Here is a 15802-nt window from a genome sequence, read left to right as displayed (position 1 = left end):
AGGTGGAACTTGTTTTTCTTCTTGTGTCATTTGCCTTTGTTTCCTGGGACAGGAGAAACATACAAAAACAATGCATGGGAAGAGAACATAACAATGATATCAGTCTGTCTGTGTACTAATTACACGGGTCTATTCAAGGTTCATAACGCAGAAGGCTTCAGTGACTCTCTGGGTAGTTAGAGAACTCAAAACCCCCAGAGGAAACTGGATTCTGGCTCTAACACCCCAGGGTTTGCTCATCCCATTGCTTTCTCCGTAACTTGTGAAACAATAAATAAGACTGATGTGGGGACCAAAACTCAAGCCTGTTTCGTTTTATTTGAACATCATGACAGTCAGGACACAGACACATACAATTATAGGGTCCCAAGGCATGAACCCTCAACTCTGGCCTCCATGGCAAAAAAATACATTGCTTTGCTTCAGTTCTGATATAACCTGGTAGCTGGTGATTAGGCAGTGCCTGTGGACAAAAGATGATGGAAGTTTGAAGACCCTATGCACAAAGAATGACATTTGGGTCATCCACATCCTGGACAAACGATCCTGTATACATCATGCCTAGATAAGGGAGAAAAGAACCAGGTCTTGTGTTTCCTTTCCAACTAATATACATGTGTATGTGTGTATAGTGAGATACAGATTGTCATGGCCATTTTTCTATACAGATTATGGTAATGATTAAATGAGCATGAATACGGACATCTGAAAATGATAACAAGTAGGGGAAATTCCATCCTATTCTGTATCTCTATCTTCTCTGTGAACATTACTTTGTTATCTGCAATATGCAAGCCTTTTGAATAGGTGCTATTAATTTAATATGCATTTATTCTTTCTGATCTTTCTTTAATTTTAAATTAAGTGAAGTCAGTGATCAAAGAAAGGCCAGAATAATAGCCCTGTAGGTTGACTTTTTTCTTTTCTTTTGGTCCACAGAAAGCAATGAGAAGTAACACGGTCTGCTTTTTCTGGGCCAGTTCTGCAATATGTACCTGGGTGACAATGTGGCCTGCAGTAATGCTGAAGTACATGGGAGTCACCCACATAAACAGCTACCAAGTAGAACAAAGGTCTATGACTGAGCTGTAAACACCTTTATTTATCTTTTATGTTTCAGCAGTTGCTAAGAGTCACAAGCTTATTGCTCTAAGCCATCAAACTTGGAGCAGAAAGACTATCCCTGCCCCAAAGAATTTGCAGTAATAGGTTGTTTAACTCTGTATAACTTAATCTCCTTATGAGTGAAAGACATTTGCTCACACACCCAAAATCTCTTCAATGGAATATTTAACTATGCTCTTTAAGAATCATGTCCAAGATTAGAACCATCCATGAGCTACTAAGTTCTTTGTCATTCTGCAGAAAACAAAGTAATGTCTATTACAGAATCAATACCCAAATATAACTCAGGAAGAAGGGGGCTGAGAACTTACTAATTCATTTCTTATAAGCCACTGCTAAAGCAAATTGTTTTCAGACAGACCTCTTTAGCATGCCTACAGTTTTATACAGAAAGATTAGCTTTGCAGAGAGAGGACACAGCTTTTCTTAGACTAACCAGTATGGCTGAGAGGAAAAAAAAACCTAACAAAAAAAACAAGCTCTGAGGCACAATAGAGCTTCATCCAGCCAACAGGCTTGTGCATCGGAAAGGTAGGGGATTTATTTCTTCCTTTTTTCCTCAGTTAATTTCCTCACCTTTCTCTTCAAAACTTCCCTTACATCCATAGACAATGTCGGTCAGTAATTTGATGGGCTAGAGATGCCCAGCCTCAGGACACAAGTCAAGATTGAATCATCCCATTGAACTGAGGTGCCTCCTTGGTGCAAGGAGTTAGGCTCTCGACTACGGAGACCAGAAGTGAGTTTCGAAATTTCTTGGAAGTTTGCCCTACTCTTGACTTGCCATTCACCTGGCGGTTAAAGACACTAAATAGCAAGCCCTAAGGTTTGAGTTCTGCATGCTAGAACAGCTGAGGAGGCCAAAGGAACTCTTTATCCAATCTGGAGAATTTTGGGGGAAATATCATAGAGGATGTTAAAATCTTTGAACCTTTTTTCCTCCACATTTTGAGTTGTGACATGTGTTAACCAACCATGTCCCAGACCCAGTTCCAGTTTTGCTAAATTGCTCTCTTGAATGAAAAAAGAAAACTTTGTTGAATTCCTTATAGGCTTTAATGAGAAAAAGAAAGCCTAGTATCAAAAACTCTGTTTATGTTCCAGAATTGATTACTTCTGACCAACCTTTGCCACTTGACTTACATCTATGGTGGTCAGAATTAGTTGTCTCTACATTGGACCAGCCACATCTGTGTTAGCATTCAGCCCATGTCTCCTCCTGCCTACTGTAGTACCTCTACCCATACCAGCACTTTTTTTTTTTTTTAGTTAATAATGCCTGAAATAATGAGAAAATTGCGTCACAGTTGGGTTTTTTTATTTGTTATTTTCCCAAGAGGGCTTTTTTTTACCATCGTGACATTGAGGGTATAGGTTGAGTGCCTTGGAGTGTGTCATAGGGATTGTTGGTAGTGCTTCAGGGCATAGGACCTTCTCTGTTAAAGAATTGGGGAGATGGAGAGAGACCTTCCCTTTGTGTGGCCTCCTCTTCTCCCACCATACAGCACACAAGAAGAGGTCCAGGGAGTGATCCATCTGCAGAACTGAACCCAGGTCTGTGTTACACTTTAAGGACCATTACATTTTTCATGTGAGGCTGCTGAGAAGTTTAGCAGAAAATTGGATTTTGTAACAACCTAGAAGATGATTACCTCCATCTTGAAGAATAGGCAGAACTTAAGTGCTGCTGTTTTTCCAGATGTATAAATCAGTTATTGCCCTCCTCACTGAAATGCATCTATTTCTGGGGTGGGTTGTGGGAGTTGCTCATTTCACTGGTATACAATGGGTTAAGATGGGAGGCACAGACTACTTTACTGTTCACAGCCACTGGAAGGGGTGACCTGGGCAAGTACAAATTCAGGCACGAATTTCCATTTCTGGAAAGCATTATTACCATTTGGAAAACTTTGTTGGTTAAATCCCACAGGCTGTACAGATAAACATCACGTCCTGATATCAGTGGAAATTATCCCCAGTATCAACAATAAGAGTAATTAATTATGGGGAGAATCATCTCACCTAAATTTAGTTATCTACAAGTCAGGCATCTAATCTAAGCTAACCACCTAGGCTCCCTTTGTAATGAACAGACAGAAACAGGCACAGGGAAAGAAAGAGACTCGTTCTATCCCAAGATAAATGTCCTGAGATAGGCAGACTGAATCACCTTCCAGAGCTGCCTATCTCTCTTTATTGACTACAGAAGGAACGTAGATAATTAGCCATGACTAGACACCTAATTTTTAGATACCTAGGCACCTAAAATTCAGCAAGATGAATCAGAACCAAGTGATTACCACTCAGTAAACTTCCTCCTACCCATTCATCTCTGAGCGAATGTCTGACGCCTGAAACATAAAGCTTGGTTTGTTTCCAAAATCTTTTTCCTTCTTGTTTAGAATTTTTTATTCTTCGGCATACTGCTTTATCTCATATTGCCTCATTATGAGGATATTCAGGTAGGGGTTTCACTTACGCAGTTTGTTGCTATTAGACTGTAGGCAAACTGTTATTTTTATTGAAACACCTGAAACAATGTGCTTTCAGAAGGGGAAATGACAACACATGATGAATACATATTTTAAAACATTATAATAGCATCATCTGTATTTTATTTGCTTTTCTTCTAAATCTGGTGTAATTTTATGTACAGCTTCTATTTCCTACAGGATTTAAAAAATTACATCTTTTTAAGAAGATCTGTGCCTACAAATAAATCCAGCTTCATTTTATTGCAGTGCTTGATATAATTTGTATAAGTTACAGCCTAATAAAAGATAGGGGAGCAAACTTCAAGCCACATCATCTGTTTTTCCCCCCCAGTAGAGATATAAAATTATATTTGTTCTGGTTCTTTTTATGTGGTTCATCAGATTAGGGAATTTTATTAGACCTCCTACTTCGGGCTTGTAACAATAAGATCCTTCCTATGCCAATAAGTGAAGCTTAGAGAAGTTCTGATGCGCTTATAGGCAATGTGAAAAATATAGGCTGGAAAGGCATCTTCATTTATTTAAGCACATACTTAGTACAAGATTAAAGTTATTTGCTTACATGCTGTCCTTAATATGGATAGGCTTAAAGGCATTTCCATGCATTTTCCTGAATGGGAAACACATTCTAAGATGTGCAATGAATTTTCATTATTGTTTATTTGATGTTAAGAATGCGAACACTAGATGTGCTAATACGCACAAATGGAGATAGACCCTGTTAAGTAAAGTTCATAGGGTGCAATGTAGGGCCAAAGGGGTTGAACAAAAAAATCATACCTTTGGGCTGAAATTTCCATATAAAATTGTGCTCACTTTTCAAATGTGAACAACGCATAGTTGTCACTCTGGATTCTGGCACATTTTGTCTCATTCCTGTCTATACTTAGCAAAAGAGATGATTAGGGAGGGCCATGTATGTTTTTCAGAATCAAAATTTCTCTAAGATTCACTTGGTTTCATAGAAAGCCATGTGCGCTCCCAGGTGTAGACTAATGTTTTCCAAGTCTTGTGAAAGAAAGTGAGATTTTTTTAAAGGAAATATCGATAAATTAAGAGACTCAAGCAGCGATGTAGGACTTGCGCTGTGTCAGTTGGCTGCTCAACAACAGGTAGTGAGGAGTCAAGTAAAAATTTTACCAATTGCCAATATCCTCAAAATCATTTAACCCTTTGGTGTGCTTGTACATACGGACATTGAGACCCCTGGGCCAAGTCACAAAGGGAGACACTAACGGAATAACACATTTGAAATTATCACAGACCTTGGAGAGGTAGTTTCTGTTTTGCCAGCTTTGAGAACAACAGTGAAACCAAACCATGAAATCACTATGATAAAACTAGCTAAACTTTCTGTAACGGACAGGTGGGTATTATTTTCTGTTTCTGAAAGGCCTGAAACCTTTTCTTTCGCAAGAAAAAAAACCAACAACAACTGTGGTTTTGTGGTTAAGGCACTGAATTAAGACTAGGCAGTGCTGGATTCTCTTCACAGCTTTACTTTGGTGTGAAGCTGGGAAAGTCTTTCGCTTTTCAAACCTGCAGCAATACTTAGGTGCACGCCTGGAGCTAACCAAACCTAAGATCCCGTAGGTCATCCCAGTTAGTGAACTTAATTGAGATTATCTACATCTGCAGGACCAAGACCTTAATTTCTCTCTGTGTTCCGTCCAGATGTGTAAATTTAAGTATAATATGCTTCCTTCTTTTTCTGTCTCTATTTGCACTGCCTATTTAAATAAAACCTGTGAAAGAGCCCTCTGGTTGTGCTCGGCTTCATTTGAAATGCAGTTTTCAGTATTGAGGAAAATGGTTTATAAAAGAGGTGAGACAGGTGAGCATCTAGAAGACCAGCAACAAAAATGACATACTGCCGGAGAAAAGATAGCAAAACTGGGGCTTGCTTAAGGTTGACAAGGGAAGAAATATGGTATCTGTCATCTGCGATGTAAAAAAGGTCGCTGAAAAAGGTAATCTGTTCCCCTGTACAGTTGTCAGCAGGACAAGGAAGGATGGGTCGCACTGGATGACCCTCTCAATGTCCCCTCCAGCCCTCCCAGTCTGTGATTTTTAAGACCGCAAATTCTGTTTGGATACAGGATGTTATCGCAGCTGGTCCTGAGCTTCCCCCACACCTCCAGCACTACTGCAAGATGGAAAAACTGGGCGTAAACAAGCATCTTTGTGTTGCGGTTGCTTTTGGCCAGAGTTTATAAGAAGCCATCCATCAAAGAGCGAGAATGCTTACAAGTTCTGAGTTGAGAAAGTGCAGCGGCAAGCTTTTGGGGGGATTTCACAATACTGATTTCTTGGTTTGAAGCAAAATATATTTACAAGAGCATCTGCTGGTGTGAGTCTCTTAAATATGGCATATACTCCGTGTTACTGCTTCATCATCATGTATAATTGGCAATAAACCTATTTAGAATTCAAGATGCATAAAACTGAAAGTCTTTGAAGGGAATAGCTGCTGAGATTATATTTATTGTGCTTTCCCACAATATTTTTCTATGCATAATGTGATAAACCTCCAAGGTGGTTGTAGGCAAAGCTAAAATATTCACAAGTATGCAGTTATTATGAATTTAGACAGGTTGTAAGACATTTTGATATCAAACTCTTAATGAATGGCAGTAAACATATTCTACATTACTTTATTAAAATGCCTATTAAAACATACACATCCACAGAATGATCACTGGATGTGTTTACTTGCTAGTAAAAAGCCCATGAAGAAAACAGCATGGAAATAAATTTTCTTTTCCTGCACTACTATGATAAGAATTAAGGCATGCATTTAAAGTTCATATTATTTTCAGTGTGTTCACAGCACATCCAGATAATCAGATATTCAAAGGAGGATTCCCAGTCAATTCCAATATGCCACGACTCATGGTAAATCGAGTTGTGTAAATGATAGTTCCATATCCCACCATGGTTTTTGATATTCCAGAAAACCCGCTCCACTCCAAAACAACAAACACAACAAACAACAAATACACAACAAATACATTCTGATTAATTTAACATTTTTCAAATAAAATTTGTCTATTTTATTTCTATTTTTCTAAATTTTTATTAGCAAAAAAATTAAAAAAAAAGGTCATGTTAAGCTAGAGGAGCAGGGGATTTTTTTTTTCCTTTTCAACACTGCAGAGTGAATATTGACAATTTGAGGGGGGGGAAATCAAATTATGAGTTGAAAACACATGGAAATTTATTCTCTCTGAGTAAAAGTTTTATTTTCTTCACAAAGTCCTGACCAACAGTAGTGACAAACACAAAGCCAGAAGCCTCCTGCAACATCCGACAGCAGTTACATAGCTCTATACCATGCTTTTAATCTAGAGATATTGCAGATATTATGGGGGCTGAATATGCTCCATTTTCTGTAGGCAGTGGATAGTAACTGTCCTCCTGACGGAAATATCTCTGTGTGTTGCCTCCACGGGAGGCATCCATGCCCCAGCGTGAAATAAGTGTCTATTAGACCAGCAGAGAGAAAAGAGCTATTGTGCCATAAATTCACACAAAACATTGCTTTAAGGTGAAGTGTGTGCAGGACCAGCACACGGTGCCCTGTGACTGTAGAGCTGGGAGGGGAGTGAAGAAATGCACTGTGACACAGCTAATACCTCCCTTAGGATAGACTGAGCAAAAGTTAATGCCTGGAGCTTTTTGCCTGCTAACAGAAAAAAAGAGAAATTATCTTTAAATGTTGGTGTCTTCCTGATTACATGTAGCCTCTGCAGTTATTTGCCCTGAAAAAAAAAACCGGTGCAATCTGGTTGTGAAAAGCTTTGTGCGCTCACAAGCACAGCTAGCTGCTGTATACTATGGGTCTCACCACGGGACCTCTGCACTGCTCAAGGGATAAAATCGTGACCCAACAAGAACCAGCACTCATGCTCCCCTTCCCTTTGGCAATGCAACTCTCTTGCTCTTGATACTTGCATTTTGCAGTCCTCAAGAGAAGCCAGATTGCTTGGATGGGTAAACTGAGTCCCAAGAGGCTGAATTAACACAGGGAGAAGCTTGCAAAGTGGATAAGTGGATGGGTCTCCATGCCTTTTCCCTTCACCAGTAACTCCATGGAAATCAAGCAGTACCACTCTGAAAGAACAATGCTTTGCATCCTGATGGAGTTTACTGTTTTTCTTTGCCATGACTACATGATAGCTACCTGCCTGTTGGAAGTGTTTCCTCATTCAGAAATGAATTTTTGGATAATGTACAACAGCAACATACCCTACAAAACTCCTATTTATACAGCACTGCTGTTGCTATAAGTAACATACCCCACAGTGTAATACCTTTCACTTGCCTAATGTACTTTTTGACATATGATGAGAAACTGCAAGCCTTAATCCCCAAGCCTAGGTTAAAATGACTGAGCAATGTACCATCCAAATGAAAGACTGCCATTGTTCTTGCTGGAAACAGGCACACTTATTTTCACGTCTGGCAATAATATTGTTTTAAAGCAAAGTGTGAAGAAATTATGCAAGCTGAGTCAAAAGCTGGAATATGCATTTAAACATCCTATTAATAGGCCTGGAAGAGCATGCATATTTAAAAAATTTGCTTTATAAGGAACTGTTTTCCCTAAGAAAAATCTACTTGACATGTCTTTTTTTACCATTCAAGCTGTAATACACTGTTGTAACCCCTCTGATATCACTGATAAATGTATTGTGGAATGCTAGATGGACAAAGAACAGAGTAAGAATGGAGAAAGAAAAGGAAAATAAAGAAGCAATGATGTCGTGTCACTCTGACACACTGGGAATTCAGCAGGACAGCAGCCTCCCTGCCATGAGGGCTGTTCGTATTCTCATTGCATCATAAAAAAGGACATTATCAGGAAGGGTTCGAAAGAAAAAATATGTGACAACATGATTCCAGGGTGTTTCCCCCAAGCACAAAGGTGCTTGAAACAGCTGCAGAAGAAACAAGGAGAGGCTGGAAGAGATGTGTTAGCAGTGAATGGAAAGAGATAAGAGATAACCACTTGACGCAGGCTGCGCGGAGCTATGAGAAACCACCCCCCATCGTGCTCTCTGTGCCCCCCCCGGGCTGCCCCACACTCGTAGGCAGAGGTCCCAAACGCTCCGGAGCCGGGGCACGTCGGTGCTTTCACACCTGTACCGCACCTAGCACTAATGGTACAAACACAGCGACTGGTTTTAAGGATTTCTCAGAGCAGCTCAAATCCTCCCTTTATATTCTTTTAGAGCCACCACACTAGTTGTATCCTAGTGAATTTACATTAAAGCAGAAAAGTTCTTTATGCCCCAGGAATGGGGAAAAAAGAGCAAACTCTTCCAGTGTCCACATCAGTTACATATTTCCCCTCTTCTTCCCACCCTTCCCCTTCCCCCCTGTCTCCAACCCTGCTGCTCAAAGGAGAAAGTAACAGAGATATTTGAGATTATAAAGGGTTTTGGATGAGTGAACCTGGAGTGAGTAAAGCTCTTAGAAAAGAATTTAAAGGATCGCAGTGGCATGCAGTCATGTTATATAAACATATTCTGAATGGTACCATCATACGCCCAGCCCTGGCGCCACAATTGCATTAAGTGAAATTTTATACAGAAATTGTGAAAGTGCACCGGGGTTGGTTGATTATCTGCTCTTACTGTTCCCTTTCAGACGGGAAGCAAGAAGCCAAGGTGCTGGAGAAGAATGTGGACAGTGCCAAGAGGTTCTCGACCTAATCTAAGCAAAAGGTTTTCTTTCTTCTCTTTTTTTTTCTTTTTTTTTTCTTTTTTTTTTTTTCATCTTTCCCTCTCTGGTTTGGTTTCCTCCACAGAATTCAAAGCTGTCACTTCTGTCAGTAACGAACACCTGGAATTGCCTGTCACTAGGATTTAAAATTTTCAAACACCAGAGGAAAGAGAGGGAAGAAATTGGAATAAGGTCATGGCGTAAATGCTGTATGGCAACTTCCTGAAATGTCTAATGAATATTTTCCCTGTGTACCTTGACAGTTTTGAAGTATGTGTGGAGGGGGAAAAGTTACAATACTATTCAGGAATTGTTTATTCTTGGCAAAATAAGTTAATTAAAATGAGGTTCTGATTAAAATGAAAGGGTCTGGCTCATTTGAAATATTAATTTAGGCCTTGAATTCTGCAATCTGCCTGCAAGGGTCTCCCTGCAAGATCAGGGCTATGTTTGTTAAGTAGTAAAGCATTGTTGCAAGTGAAGCCAACTTTTTTGCTTTTAATGTTGTCTGATCTCTTTCCCTGAGCTAGCCCAGGTTTGTTGACCTTCAGGGCAAACTGCAAAGCCTCACTATTATTTGTACTAGTGATGAGTGTATGGTTTATGTTTGAAGGGAGGAGTTGGGAAAAATCTGTTGTGTGGGGTATGGGGTAGATTTGCTTGGAGGTGAGCTTTCCTAGTGATGCTCGTACTCAGCCCTGGTGCCACTGCGTGTAGGATGTTCCCCCACTAACTGGTGTTTCTGACAGTTACTGCACTAGCTATGAGAGAAGAGACAGTCACTATCCAGCCACATATGAACTGGACTGAAACATTTCAAATAAAGAATTTTTATATCATTTCTATGACTTCCCCCCGCCCCAAAAAAATCATTTATTTATCATCAGATAAAATTTCCAGTCCCTATGTGCAATTCTGAATTAAACCCTTTTCCTCATTTCCTACACACACACACACACACACAAACAGAAATGAAAAATAAAAAAGAAAATATGCCTCCCCTTATTTTTTCCATCAGCTCTGAGAATAAATATTAACCTATGTGCTTCTCTAGTGAAGGAATTCAATACTGTGACAGAACATATCCCAAACAACAGAAGAACCCAACAGGAAGCATCTATGTCAGGGTTAACGTCAAGACACGTTTTCCAAAACCCTTAAACAGACAGAGCCTAGGAAATCCCTTCACCTAAATCCCATACGAGGCATTATAGATAAACAGCAGAAATTGGTTCTTCTTTTGCATGAACTTAAAAACTCCAACAGCCTGTGTCAAATAACGCCTGTTTTACTACAAAATGAGCAAATACATTGCAAAAAAAAATCCATGCAAATCCTGTTATTTTACTAGTTATACTGACACTGAACTAACTAGCAGAGAACGTCTTACTTTTCTCTGGACAACCCTGGGTCATGCTGGCAGTGCAGTGGATTTCAGATCTCTGGAGGATGCCCCACTGTCGGTATCCTCACCAAACAGAATCTGCTGTTGGCAGTGCAGCACCGCAGCTCCTGATGGGAAGGGGGAAACTATCAGATTGAGCCAGTTTTCATTTTCTCTACTGTGGTTGCTGGCCCCTTGCTTCCTGTGAGCCAGAGGAAGCTAAGGTATTAAATTGTTTAATGTCACTACCATTTCTATTTGCCTCCTGATCTGGGAAACTGAGATACGGACTTTTAACTCAGGCTATAAAAAGATGCCCTGGCACAGCAGGGAAGCAGGTATCCAGGAACAGGGAATGACACACATTAAAAGCTGGTATTGCCAAAACATTCACAAAATGAGAATATTTTATCCAAACGGTCATTGGGTTAAAATATACCCACAGCAGCAAGGAGTTGCTGAAACTGTCCTCCTCCCTTCCAGCTCTGTGAGTGCCCCGTCAGAGCTTGTGTGAGGATGCCACGCAGTGTCCTTGCTCCACTGTCACTTTAGGGGTGGGAATCCCATGGGATGCCACAGTACACAAATGGAGCAGTCAGCAAACCAAGCCACCACAGAGCAGTCTCCTTGCATTTTCCACCTCCACAGCTTCTTTGTCCTTCAGCTTCTCCCTCCTTGCTGCCACCGTGCCATATTCACTGCAAGCCAGGGCAAATGTGCAGGCTGACCTTATGGCTGTAGGGAATGACATTTTCTACAGATCTGTCTCTAACTAGTAGGTATTTTTGTCCTGATTTATGGCATCGTGTTTTTTTGGTTTTGTTGGGGGTTTTTTCCCCATTGAGTGGAAGATCTTCACAAGAAGGTGTGGAGACCATGCTTCTGCTCCCCCAGGAGTGTGCAGTCTGCACAGCAGGACCTCTGCTTCCCCTTTTGGGTGGGAGAGGGCCACAGAGGGAATGGAAATAGGGCAGGACATTCACAGGAATCGATGGAGACTGAAAGGGGATCTTCCAAATCCTAAAGGACACTAACTCTACCAAGTTACTGTATTACTGCCATTATGAACAGAAAGAAGATGCCCCTCCACTTAGGATGAAGCCAGTGTGTTATGTATTAGTCAAGATATAGGTAGGACTTAGTAGCTCCCACATTGGCATTTACTGCATTTGAGAAGCCTTAGGGTACTGAGACATAAACTGAGGGTCCTGAGTGTGCCTTATGTCCTGCTGAGTATTCTTATTCATTATGGTACTGACTTCTCAGATGTGAGAAGGACACAGAAGGCAAGTGTCTTTCTATAATGACAGCTGGAGATGAGGTGGGATGCCTTGGGGCAACTGAATCAGGCCCTCAGTGTGCTCAGGGGAGCCTAGAGAGGTACTCACTTCCCCTAAAACAGACACCAAGATTTTGTTAATTGACTTGCTCTCCAGACTCCATTCAGTTATCCAGTTATCATCATCGACATCCTCGATATCCAGTTATCTACATCAAAACACTTAAATGTATGCATTTCCATCCCAGACTGAATCCCAACCCTATATTTCAGTTGACCTTAGTTATGGGTTGAGTCCTATAAGCCTGTATCAAGAGCGCAGTACATACCACTACATCATTAGAAAGTCACTACCTGGGGCCAGGTAGCATTTTCTCCAACAATTACCAGGGACAGTCTGGGATTTGGCACAGGCCAGGGACTAGCCCCAATAAACAATTTAGATGCAACTAGCCTGTTTTGAAGGGTGAGGTTCATATAACACGGATGTGAGCCATGCCATGTTCATTAGCCTCTGTGCCAAAGAAAGATCCTGAAACAGATGCTCCTACAGCTCTGACCTATGCATCATATGGTTACAGGTCAGATAAGTGGGATTTACTGGGATTACAATTTTGGATTTAGGTTCCAAAATCCCACTTTATTTATTTTCAACTCTTAGTCCCTAACCAAGAGTTAGGGACTCTAACTATTTCCCTAACTGGAAAATAAATCAGGTTTTGATAGTTGGAGAAGAAAACTTAATGTCTAACAGAAAATATTTCTCTAATTTATTTCAGGGAACATCACTTAAAAATTCCATTATATCATTTAAAAATTCAGTGAATTTCTGTTATCTGGAGACCCCATTAATAGGGGTGCTGAGGGCAATAGAGACCCCAGAGCCCACGGGAGCTGGCAGGGTTTCTTAGATCAGCTACAATATTGCTTATACGTGGGTCTGATACCCAAACATCTGTTCGGAAATGAAAATCCCCCCTGAGCTTACACTGGTGGTCATTCCAGCTCCAAGTGAATTTCCAGGGAAAGTGGTGGCTGTATCCTCCTCCTCTTGGCATCCCACGTGCAGGCGCGGAGCACGAGACAGGAAAGAGCAAAGTCCCTCTCCTGAGTCTAGCTAAGCTCACCTGCTCGGCCTCCATAAAATATGTACTCCCTTATCTATATTTCCCTTCTGAGAATGTTTATATTTATTTTCCTTATACAAAACATCCCCACTCAGTCCATACTTGCATTCCATCCCCATCGGTGTGTGGATCTTTCCTTCTATTACAGTGCAGGTATTTGGCAAAACAAGATAACAGCGGGGAGCTTTGTTACAACCCAAAGACTAAAACTGGAAAGCCTGTAAGTGGGAGTGTTTTTCTGATGGAAAGCGAGGCACCAGCTGCTTCTCAGGGGTAAAACCTTTCCCTGAACCAGTACCTCTGTACTTGTATTATGCAGTTCTTTTCCTTATATCTCTTCTAATTTTCATTTACATCAAGACTGTTTTCTTAGAGTTGTCTCACATAGCGAAGAGGAAGGAAAGCATGAATAGACTATTGACAGTTTCAGGTTCATATATAATGCATATGGCACTCTTATCTGTGGAAAATATTATCCTTATAGCAGAATATATTTAAGTGGTCAGAGCACTCCGTTTGTTTTGGCAGGGGAGAGGATTCAGGATGACTAGCCACATCGAGCAGTATCGTAAGAGTCAAGATGCTCGGGTTGTGTTTTCCCTTCTTCCTGGGTTACCTTAGGAAGTCACAGAGCTCTTCTGTGCTTGTGTAGGTTAAATATCTGCCTCCCGAGCTGTAGCAGGATATTCCTGCACTCAGAACAGCTTGTTTTCCTCTATATGAGCCCATTTTCATGCCTCTCCTCCAGTTTCACAGGAGAAAAGACAGAGGGAGTATTTACCAGCCTTGTGGCGCAGCCATTTTAAGTCAAGCTCTTAGCTCCTTCTTCCAGCCTTCCTACCAACACTTGAACCTCCTACAGCTGCCTTTCACATTGCATAGCTGCCTTTGTCCCTTCTCTTGCTGCCTTCAGCTCTAGGCTTCGTTCAGAAGCGAAAGAGAACAGGAGAGAAGGTGCCACGCTTACCTTGTAAAGGGGTTGTTCCAACGAGAAAAGGTGAGGCAGTCCCATGGTACAAGATTATGGGGGAGAGACTGGGATTATCCCCTCATCCCCAGATTTGCCTGCCTCCCAGGACACGGCGATGCTTCATGGCTTAAATTCTGTCAAATCCTTTTAAATCGTCAGATGAAAGATAAGGTGATTGCACTGTTCTGGGTTTGTGTGAATACAAAGAAGTAGGATTCTCTTCACAGAAGCCAAGTAGAGTTGTTGATTTTTTTTCCCATTTAATGGTAATTTTTTCACTCCATGGAGTAGAAACTGTTTTGCTAGTCTGCTGGGAGATATTGAACCAAACATCTCAGGAGAACACTCCTCAATACCATTACTATTTATGCTATACACACAAATACACAAGAACAAAGGCAGGTAGATGTGAGAGGAGAAAAAAACTACTCCTTCCTGCCTTCCTTGTCACATAAATTGCCATGAGAGTACCAAATGAGAGAAAAAGGGAGAAACTTTCAGAGGTCCAACTGGGACCGGAGTCCCACCGTGATAAGTAGAAGCAGTTCCTGAATGACAAAGCAATCCCTCACTTCGTTTGCAGCCTAAACCAGGAGCACCATCGTGCAGAAAGGAAACCGAGGCAGACATTTCCAGTATTACATGCTGCGTGATCTGTTGGAGGGTATGTCAGTCATAACCAAAATTGAATTTGAGTAACCCAAACCTCTGCTCAAACACGGGACTATGGCTGCTACTAGTACTGACAGAAAGATTACAGGGTGGCTGATAGAGGAAAATTACCACTCTTCGTTTCCCTTACGTGCTGATCCTTTAGATCAAACCAGTATGGTTATTGACACTAATCTGTTCAGATTCCCAGCAGATACAAACTTTCAATAAAAAGTACTGGCATAGCTACATACAGATGAGGGATAAATTCGCCGTATTTACTCACCTGATATGCAGGATATGCAATTTAGCAGGTTTGCGTACATCTTCAGTAGCTCGATGATCTTCAGCGGGGTGCTCACTTTGAAATTCTTGAACAGAGACGCAGGTATCCTATATTATTTCCTGCACAACAGGAACTTTGATACTGGCAAATGAAGGAGAGGGAAAGCACATGGCGGGAGCCATTCGAGCTCCTTCTTCAAGAGTTTCACATGCCATTTTGCACAACGTGGCGTATTCCAAGGACAAAAGCAAAAAGCTCTTCAGAAGTTTCTTCATGAGCTGGAGATAAAAGTAATCCCTGCTAGGGATGGTTTAGCAGTATGCATATATGGGGGAGGAATTTCAGAGGAAGGGAAATACCCCTCCACCCCATCCTGAGTTTTCAATACTACTTTGTAGTTCTGCCCACTTTTGAAGTAGCTTAAAAGAAATGGAAGTAGTTGGAATGTTTTTACACAAGAAATACTTCCTTTTGTATAATTAAAATTATTGTGGTTGGCTCCTAGAGTGAGAGGCTCATAAATTTGTTTCCAGTAGCAATCAGTATAGTTAATACCCATCCTATCAAACCGAGTTAACTCATGTTCATTTTGGGCCTCATCCAGAGCTCATTGATGTCAGAGGAAAGAAACTATTGACTTAAATGGGCTTTGGAGTAGACCCTACAATCTGAAAAGAACAGATAATCTGGTTATTCCTGCAACAAAGAAAAGGGACATCCAGTGAAAATAAAAAGGCAAAAGTCAAAATAAAATAATT

At 40.9% G+C, this 15802-nt stretch overlaps 1 long non-coding RNA gene across 1 annotated transcript in view; it reads right to left on the bottom strand.

The window, feature by feature from the left end:
- LOC142030527 (uncharacterized) overlaps positions 1-15348 on the bottom strand; it is a 76119-nt gene extending 60771 nt beyond the window's left edge. Inside the window, exon 1 of the long non-coding RNA XR_012650202.1 lies at positions 15045-15348. This is a non-coding gene — a long non-coding RNA (uncharacterized LOC142030527). The remainder of the gene's footprint in view (positions 1-15044) is intronic.
- Between the last annotated feature and the right edge of the window lie 454 nt (positions 15349-15802).

This window comes from Buteo buteo, chromosome 4 (genome assembly GCF_964188355.1).
Source record: "Buteo buteo chromosome 4, bButBut1.hap1.1, whole genome shotgun sequence".
NCBI lineage: Eukaryota > Metazoa > Chordata > Aves > Accipitriformes > Accipitridae > Buteo > Buteo buteo.
Note: the sequence above shows the minus strand (reverse complement) of the source record. Positions and strands in the feature narration are given on the sequence as shown.